The 10,471-nt window shown below is 36.4% G+C and overlaps 1 long non-coding RNA gene across 1 annotated transcript; it reads left to right on the top strand.

Moving 5' to 3' along the window:
- The first annotated feature begins 2,204 nt into the window (after nucleotides 1–2,204).
- Nucleotides 2,205–10,102, top strand: LOC311429840. The gene is made up of 3 exons (XR_014688401.1): nucleotides 2,205–2,341; nucleotides 3,569–3,702; nucleotides 9,278–10,102. It is a non-coding gene; the product is annotated as an uncharacterized lncRNA (long non-coding RNA).
- The last annotated feature ends 369 nt before the right edge of the window (nucleotides 10,103–10,471 follow it).

Genomic DNA, 10,471 nt, shown 5'->3' with positions numbered 1-10,471 from the left:
TTGTCTTTACTGGAGGTTATTTGGGAAGTAAATAGCCAAGTTTTGATGTTTGATCCTAATCATATGAACCAGAATGAACTGTAAAGTTAAAAGTAATAAATATTATGCTCACAACTGATGATTAGCTGCCCTTTTCATGTCTTTGGATCTGTGTGTTTGTATGTTCAGAGTGTGGTTACCACTATAACCATTTACATGCATTAAAATGAATCCCATTTTATCTGTAGTCAGGCAATTTTTTCGTGTCTGTTGCTATTCACTGTCACAAACCTACATACACCTGTCAAGAGGTAAAATTTTGCTTCCATGGAAAATCTTGACATTTATTTTAGGCTACAGCTGTTTGACAATATTGGTTGTCATCAGTTAACATTAGGTAAGAGTTTTGGTGTGACTACAGTCTGTCAAATGTGAGATTTATTTATCAGAATAGAACATATGATTTTATTAATAGAACAGTGCAAAGTATTACCATGTTAATTAACAGTTTCTTTAGTGATTATGTTTCTTTAATTTTAGTATTAAGGAGCTATAGTTTGGGGGATTTATTTTGTTAAGCATTATTCCTACCTTCAGTTTCAGAAAAAGCCAAAGATTTGATTTCTATATACCTTTCCATTTGTAAGTACTATTACAGGGCTTTTGGAAGTCTTTTATAGCCTCTTTCAATATACTTGTTGATCATGTCTGTTAATTTAGTTAAATATATGATTAGACATAGGTTTTATCAATCTGCAGAGCAAAATGAAGAAACACACGCACTCCAAAATACATATATGTTTTTCCATTCTTTATTTTACATCCTAACAAAGAAAAACAACGGCTATTCCACTTCTTCTTTTACCTGGCATTTTTTTTTTCATGTAAATGTTTTCAATATTTGATTTTCCATGGCTAATCATTCAAGTATATAAGACTAAGTATTGGATAAATAAGCAGTTCAGACATCCTGTAAGAAAATGATTAAAATAAATAAATATGTTTCAATTTGAAAGACTTTTTAATCAAAATATTATAATATAATATTACATATACATAGGGAAATATTACTAATCACATAAATAACAATATCAAGTTGAGACATTTCAGTTGAAGCAGTCACTTGAATTCACTGAAACAGAAGGGCAACTGAGGCCAAATTTGGATGTTTTAAAATTTATTTTAAATAATAATTTATATTATGGAGTACTTCATTATAACACTGCTAACATTTTATTTCCATTTTTCATTTTTGACAAAATGCATTTTCTGACAGGATAATTTTCTGTAAAATTCTTATCGTTACTATGCATAAGTACATAATGGTATATATGAACCCATAGATAAAATTATTGGAAGAAAACCATTGATTTGCATTGATTTAGAGATCTTTTCAATTCAGATTGAATTGAAAAGAGTAAGTTTATCCTTCTTCTTGTGAAATAGCTTGCTATCACATCCTGTCTGTAGAAAGAAAAAAAAAAAAAGTTTATTTTTTCTGTCAGACTGCATAGCAAATATTAAGTTTACTAGACATATCCCTGTTAATCCAACTGTCTTCATTGTGTGCTTTATCACTTTGATATAAAACTAAATAATAATAACATTTTTAAAACAGCTTTAAAATGTGTATCATATTTCCTTCCATTGTAAATAATGTAACATTTCCAGCTACAAAATTGGCATGGAAGTCTCACAAACCTGCTTCTGAATTTAGTTAACATTGTTGAAGAAATTAGCCCTGAAGTGCTACTTATTTCTACAACCCTGATGATAGTCTGAATGCAAATGCAATAGATGCCTTTCTTCTTCCAGGTGTTATCTTTAACCACCTGACATTATATCAGTAATGAGAATCAGATCTGAAATAAGGACTTCTATAGGAAAATCATGATGAGACATTCTCAGGGCTAAGATACCAGAAAATGTTAAACCTTTTTCTTTAGCTCAGTCAATTAATATGCTTTCAATTTAACCTTTTCTGCCTAAAGAGAAACAGTAGGATGATTAATTCAATTTCTAGAGACAGCTTAGCACTTACTTGTAGTAATAGAGGAAGTAGCAATGTGAAGCAGTTCTCTGGTCTGGTAAATCCAGTGTGAGACTTCTGGTGGTGGAAAATGCTAGCTATTTTAGAGGAAGTAAAAAAAAAAAAAAAAAAAAGAGTACAGGTGTGGTGTGTTTTAGTTACCTTCTACTGAGGTTGCTCTCAATGAGCTAAATACCATTTAAAGAAGCTGCTCCATCAGCCTATTTTTTTTTTTTTCTAGGACCAAGATGAGGTATTATAGAGATATCTTCACCTGCTTCTGTTGCATCCTGTTTCTCATGGAGACCAACAAGAATGAAGGGCTGACAGAAGGTTTGTTGTTTTATGAAATCTTCAGATGTTATATATAGTTTGGTGATTTAAAAATCAAGTCTCTGTGTTTATCTTCTATGTAGTCATCAAAGTAATAGCTACAATTGCTTTGATGAAAGATACTGAGCAACAGGACTGCAATCCAGCAGTACACTTCAGCATGTATTTTACTGGATCTTCTTCTAGTGGCGGTTTCTTCATAGAAGCACACAAAATTGGAGGCACTTTTTAATCTCTGAAATGACTAACACAAGCCCTTTGCCACACATATGTAGCCCTACAGCTCTTAGACAGCAATACATATTTCATGTGTTACTCCTTGTCAGTTCTTCTCAAGTAAGATGTCTGCTTTTGCCATGGTGCAACATATTTTGTACCATAACAGTTACCACCTATCTTTGGTAGTTCTGTAACACTTGAACTAAACCCCTCCCCCATCCCCTTTGTTATTTTTTTTTCATTGCTACTATTTGCATTTTTCTTTGCAGTGTAGATGGTGAATGAATGGGTGAAGGACTGTGTTTTCAAAAGTGCTAGAGAGGTTTTGGGAAGGGTCCTGGAAGGACTTAGGGGACAAGAGATTCCAAAGGTTTGTCTGTGTATGGTGTAATATAAGTGCAAAGGGAGTTCTCTGAAGGTGCGCTGAATTTCTGCAGTGCAAGCACTGATGGATCTTTACTGACTAGGAAGACCTTGAAAATATTTTGCTGTGAAAATATTTTGGAGCAATGTAACAGAACAATGTTAGCTAATAGCTAATGGATTATTACATAGTCTGTAGACGACATGCAAAGCATACTTGCTCTCTGTCAAGACAATGAGAGATTAACTTGCCTTCCAAGTACTACAGAAGATACATATTTTTAAAATAAAATTATTGGCTATAAGCATAGGCCATCCAGCTAATAATAAAAATGGATTGTTTAGCTATCTTTCACTTAGCAAATTATGTTACTATTTGAATATACTGGAATTAGTTTAAAACAACACTTATTTCAAGAAATGTTTTGCTCTTGAGTCTCTGTAAGTAGCATAGATTTTGGGGGAAGACAAAAATTCTTAGAGATGTTCGTTATCATGAGTAACACATAGCCTAATAGCCTAATTTGCTTATCCTTGAATAATTTTATTGTAATCTAAGAACTGTTGTTTCCTGGTTATACTTGTTGATGTTCTCTAGAGACACTACTCAGGTTCCTCTTCTACTTCATTATCTTTTTTTCTCAGACATTGCTTATCTTTGAAACACCTACCTCTGTGACAAATCTAATTGAAGTTAACCAAAACATTCATATGTGTTATTGTGGAACCACACAACAGACTGTACGCATTCTTACCCATAAACCCATATACCCATAAAGGTAAGTTCAAGAGGTTAATGATGACTACTGACAACAGGTAGTTATATTCTCATAGAAGTTCCATTTTCAATGCATTTAATTCCATCTTGTGGGCAGGCAATGTCGTCTTCTGGTAGCAATGGAGAAGTGTTTATAACTTCTGGGGACATAGAACCATAGAATCATTTAGGTTGGAAAAGAACTCTAAGATCATCTAGTCCAACCTTTAATCTAGCACTGCCAAATCCACCATTAAACCATGTCACTAAGCATTACATCTATATTTTTGAAGACCTCCAGGGATGGTGAGTCAACTAATTCCCTGTGCAGCCTGTTCCGGTGAGGAAACTTTTTCCTAATATCCAACCTAATAATTCCCTGGTGCAACTTAAGGCTATTTCTTCTTGTCTCATCACTTGATGCTTGGGAGAAGAGAGCGATTCCCACCTTGTTATAACCTTCTTTAAGGTAATTGTAGAGAGTGATATGGTTTCACTTAAACATCCTTTACTCTAGGCTAAACAACCCTGGTTCCCTCAGCTGTTCCTCATAACACTTGTTCTCTAGACCCTTCACCGGCTTTGTTGCCCTTCTTTGGACATGTTCCATTACCTCGATGTCCTTCTTGTTGTGAGGGGCTCAACACTGAACACAATATTCAAGGTGCAGTTTCATCAGAGTCAAGTACAGAGGATCAGTCACTTCCCTTGTCCTGCTGGCCACTCAAGCCAGGGTTCTGTTGGCGTTACTAACCAACATGTTCTGCTGCAGGTAATCTATGTTCCACTGGAGTTTTTGACACCTTGATTGTTGGATTGTGAGATGGTCCTTTCAATTATTATTTATTTTTAATCCATGCTTTTTTCTTTTTTTTTTTCTTTTTTTAATCCTGAGAATTTGCCAGTTAAGAGTATGCTCAGATTAACGTATTAGCATGTTTGATCTTTGTGGGAGGTAACCAGGTACTGCATATTCTGTCATCTGAACTCTTTCTTTTCAGGAGGAAGTGGGGTTTTGTATATTATGCAGCTAGGCTGCCTTGAAGTTGAAGACTTACTCTATAGAAACAGTAAAACCTACTTCTCTAGTTTAATTAGTTGGAACACAGAAAATTATAATTTAAAATTAACATTTTAAATGGTTCAAATGAGTCTCATGGTTAAACTTGCTTTGATACTGCATTACCTGATCTGCCAATTACAGTTACTCTTGAAACAGTTATTCATCTTATTTAACCAGAATTTGAGATTACTACCTTCTGTTATGTGATCTAAACTGGTTTTCTAATTAAAAATATCTGAAATGTTGAGATAGTGCCACCCTGTTTTTCCCAACTGTAACATTTCATCACCATCTATGCATACAACCACAGTCATCTTTTCCTGTTTTGTTAAATTTAGCTCCCTCTTTAAATCTCCCTCCAAGCTGAACACTCAAGTTCCTTCCAATGACCTAGAGGTGAGATAGAGAACTAATATTTATATTCTTATGCCTACAGATTTATAAATAGATTCTATACGCCCTGCTAGTCAGACATTCATACTGTTCTATGGAACTTCTTAAGTACAAAGCTATATTATATGTTCTATGCATGAATATTTCCTGCAATACATTGATTTCAGACATTGTATTATTTTCAGGTTGTCTTAAGACTTCCATCCTTTACCTGACATTCTAGCTTATTTATCTTGTATTTGGTGTGATTAATAAAGCATATTTTATCTTTCATTTTCATCCACTGTGAATGGGAATGTATTTAAGTTATCATTCAATGTTAGGTGTCTTGAGTTTAAAATATATATGTAGGCCCCCACCCCTTACAGTCAGTGGTGCTTTCAGTCAGTGATTCAGTCAAACTAATTAATTTCTCCATGTCTACTTTGCTCCATTGAGAACATTATTTGGCTCAGACATGTACATTTAGCTTGTATGCATCTACAACTGTACCAGATCCATCTGTATGTACACACTCTGTGATTACACATGATGGTCACTGCTGCTTAAGTAAATATGGTCACAGTAGTTTCAGCACATCTACTCGCAGCAATGTAATTATGAAAAAGCACTCAAAACAAGTTGTGAATTATCTTTGAATTCTGGTTTTGGTCAGATGCTGAATCATGTGTTGTAGCACACTACACAAATAGAATTTCAAATTTAAAGCTAGACCTGTTAGTCTAACCTCTGTCCCTGGAAAAGTTTTGGAGAAGATTATCGTGGGTGCTATTGAGAAGCACTTAGAACAAAGCTGTTATCAGGCACAGTCAACATGGGCTTATGAAGGGAAAGTCTGGCCTTAGTAATTTGATTTCCTTTGATAAAGTCACACACTTAGTGGGTGAAGAGAAGGCAGTGGATGTAATCTTATTGTATTTTAGTAAGGCCTTTGACACTGTCCCTCACAACATCCTTCTGGATCAACTGTGATCTAAGAAGCCAAAAGCTGTACAAGTCAATGTGACCTGATGAGATACATCCATAGGTCCTGAGGGAACTGGCAGATGTAGTTGCTATCCATCATATCTGAGAAGTCATGGCAGTCTGAAGTTGCTACTGACTGGAAGAGCAGAAAAGTAACCCCCATTTTAAAAAAGGGTAAAAGGAATACCTGGGGAACTACAGGCCAGTTAGTTTCACCTTTGTGCCTGGCAAGGTCATGGAGCAGATCTTCCTGGAAACTATGCTAAGGCACATGTAAAATAAGGATATGATTACTTTTGGTGATTGGTGGATAGGGGAAGAACATGTGACATCAACTACCTGGACTTATGCAAAGTATTTCACATTGTCCCCTGTGATATCCTTGTCTCTAAATTGGAGAGATGGGGATTTGATGGATAGACCACCCAGTAGGAAAGGAATTGGCTGGATGGTTGCACTTGAAGAGTTGTAGTCAAAGGCTCAATGTCTAAGTGAAGATCAGTGACAAGTGGTGTTCCTCTGGAGTTGGTGCTGGGAGTGCTGCCGTTTAACGTCTTTATCAGCAGCATGGACAGAGTTGAGTGCACCCTCAGAAAGTTTGCAGATGACACCAAGATGTGTGGAGCAGTTGACACACTGGGGGAAAGGGATGCCATCCAGAGGGATGTGGACAGGCTTGAGAGGTGAGCCTGCGTGAACCTCATGAAGCACATCAAGGTGAAGTGCAAGGTCTTACATCTGGGCCAGGGCAATGCCAAACACACATACAGGCTGAGCAGAGAAAGGATTAAGAGCAGCCCTGAGGAAAAGGACCTGGGGTTGTTGGTTGATTAGAAGCCCAGCATGGGCTGGCAATGTGTGCCTGCAGCCCAGAAATCCCACTAAATGCTGGGCTACATCAAAGGTGTAGCCAGCAGGTTGAGGGAGGTGATTGTCCCTCTCTGCTCTCCTGAGACCCACACCTGGAGTACTGCATTCAGTTCTGGGGCCCCCAGCACAAGGAGGACATAGGTGTACTAGAATGAGTCCAGAGGAAGGCCAGGAACATGATCAAGGGGCTGGAGCACCTCACCTATGAAGAAAAGCTGACAGAGTTGGGGTTGTTCAGCCTGAAGGAGAGAAGGCTCTGGGGAGACCTTACAGAGGCCTTCCACTACCTAAAGGGGGCCTACAGGAAAGCTGGGAAGGGACTCTCTGTAAGGGACTATAGTGATAGGACAAGGAGTAAAACTAAAATAAGGTAGATTTGTATTAGATATTAGGAAGAAATTCTTTACTCAGAGGCTGGTGAGGCACTGGAACAGGCTGAAAAAGATGAGAATGCCCCATCTGTGGAAGTGTTCAAGGCCATTTTGGCTGGGGCTTTGAGCAACCTGGTCTAGTGGAAGGTGTCCCTGCCCATGGCAGGGAGCTGGAATTAAATGATCTTTAAAGTCTCTTCCAACCCAGACCATTTTATGATCCTATGGTTCTTGGTCCTAGATCTCCTTGCAGACAGTCTAAGGTGAAGATTGTTATAAAAATCCAGAGATCTCATGGTTTGAATTGATTGGATACCAGTAGCAAGTCTCTGGGAAAAATACATCCCTTCCTTTAGTGAGTGCTGAAGGTTTTGTAGAGTAACTAATGAGGAAAACAATAATGAGTTTTTCCACAAACTTTTTCTAATAGAAACAGTGAAATACCACAGCTTCAAGTTTCCGTGTCATCTCTTACTAGAAACTACTCATTCTTTTATTAGAATTTAGTTCTTCTTCTTCTTATTATTATTATTATTTATATACAGTTAAGGAAGCCAGTTTTCAAGTGACGTGATTTAGGAAAAGTATAGGCTTTGTTTTTTTATAGTAGAATGAAATAAACCTGAAATGTAATTACAGGTACTTCAGACACCAATTGTACAAATATTCTGACATGTATACAAATTTGTATGTATAAAAATACATACTGTATTTGTAGTCTTGGCTACACTTTCTGTGTGATAGTAATAACAATAATTTTGTACTTACTAACTTCCATATATCTGGTGACCACATAGAGCTTTGAAAATATCACTTACTTTAAGTAACACACTAGAGTTCTTTATATATTACTAGAACAGTTTAAAAATATAATTACGCTGAAGGAAACTTAATGACTGTGAATTTTATTTATTGGGAGGGGAAAGGTAGTTTATAATAAAACCAATTAACATGTGTGAGGTTAGATATGGTAATTGCAACTGGATCTGAATACACTATCCACACTGCAATGACTAAAGAAGTAAAATTCTGCTAACAATTTTTTTCACATGCTAACAGAACTCTTTTGAATCTTGCACAGAAATTCCTTCCAGCCTAATCCAGATTTCAGTCATAGCGTACAGAGGTCAATGGATAGAATAGAGGACGAAGCCACTATAACATTTTAGGCAAATTGTCCATTCAAATACTACTGAGAGAACTGCATGAATTTTTTAAATGCAAAACATACACGTATAGAAATACATTGATTCAGATTGACTTTTCATGCTTGAATATATTAATAAACATGTTATAAATTTTTAAGCAGCTTAAATAAATTTATTTTATAGATTTTACAGTTGCTGAAAGAATTTCCATTAGGAACAGATCTCATTTAAAGACATTTAAAGAAACTAAATTCAACCAAAGTCCTGGTAAAAAATTCTTGAATTTTTGATATGTCTTTTAATATGGTAACTATAATATTGTTTCCATAAATTATGAAATAAATGTGTAAAAATACATCTTTTTATAATGTTAATGTATATGTCTGAAGATGATGAAATCTAATTTGACATGTTCAGCCACAGAGGGGCATTCTGTTGAAAAGTACATAGATAAAAAACTGTGTTTAAAGGGCAAAAGGAAATCCATCAGTGCTTCATTCTATGCTGAAATACTTCAGAAACAAAAGCCAATTGTTAAAAGCCATACTTCTGGCCAAATTCAATATTTACATATCAACATGTGTCTCAGTAATCTATACTTGGCATTACTGAGGAACAAAGAAGGGGCAGGAAGTAAACTTGATTGTTGTGGCACCAAGAGAAGGCAGCTCCTGTCTACTTCCTGCTCAGAAGGGATCTACTGGGAGTATCTGTTCCCAGACTCTACTAGACTGCCCATATCTTTGGAATACCCAGCACAAAGACACTCTTCCTTTTCTTTTCCAGACCCACTTCCAGCAGCACTCTAATGATCCTGAGGACTGCAGAGAGCAATGCATCTGTAGTGGTTTTGAATTTTCTCTCTCCTGGGTAATGGTCAGTTTGACTATTTTGCTGCCTTGATCAAAACAAAACTGAGGGACTTGCTTTTTGAGATGCCCTGTTTCCTGCAAATTCTACCATATCATTTCCTGCTTTCATTAACCTCCTCAGAAATTCCACTTTCTATTATTAAATCTTTTAAAATGATCCCATGAATACACAACTCAATGACTAACTCGTAGCATTAATACTCATAACAGGATTATGGTATTTATATGCCATTTTTCAATTATTTTAATTTACCCAAACAACCTGTTTGCTACAATACACTGAGAAGATGTGTTTATTAAACAGTCACTTAGATTTGTCTTAAAAGAGATCAAATTTCAATACTGAAATCATTGTTGATTGAGTACAAAGAGAACCCTTAACTCCTGACAAGAAAATTAAGGTGTTTCATGCTCTCAGGGGCACTCTGATGTCCTGAATCAATGAGCATCTGACCGTTTGAGAGTACACAAGAAATTCAGACTATTTTTTGCAAATATGCATTGGCTTACATTAAACCAAAGTGAATTCTGTCTGCCCTCATGTGCTACCTATATTGAGCACTTCTAAAAATTAATATGAAGTCCTTACTCTTACATATTGTTTCTTCGTGGGGGAAAAAAAAAAAATAAAATGATGTGGGAAAGTGAAGATAATGAGACAGGTTTAAAATGAAAGAGAAAATGTGGCAAAGTACAGTGATTTGACCTTGTGGTGGTTTTACCCTAATGAGCATCTAAATGCAACCACAATTGTTCTTTCACTCCCATTCCTCAAAGGAACAGGGGGAGAAAGTATGATGAAAAAGGAAGGGCTCAAAGATTGAGATAAGGACAGGGGATCGCTCACCAATTACCATCACAGGCAAAACAAACTCAGTATTGGGAGATTAATATAATTTATTGCCTATTACTAACAGAGGAGAACAGTGAGAAACTAAAAACACTTTCCCCCAACCACCCCTCATTTACCTCTTTCCTCATAGTGACACAGAGGAACAGGGAGTGGGGGCTGTGGTCCATCCATAACACTCCATCTCCACCACTCCTTCAGGGTCACGCTTGGCCCCATTTCCAGTGTGGGGTCCCTCCCATGGGATGCCATCCTTCC

Source organism: Aythya ferina (assembly GCF_964211825.1).
Source record: "Aythya ferina genome assembly, chromosome: 1".
In the NCBI taxonomy this organism is placed as follows: Eukaryota; Metazoa; Chordata; class Aves; order Anseriformes; family Anatidae; genus Aythya; species Aythya ferina.
This window is presented reverse-complemented; position numbering and strand designations above follow the sequence as displayed.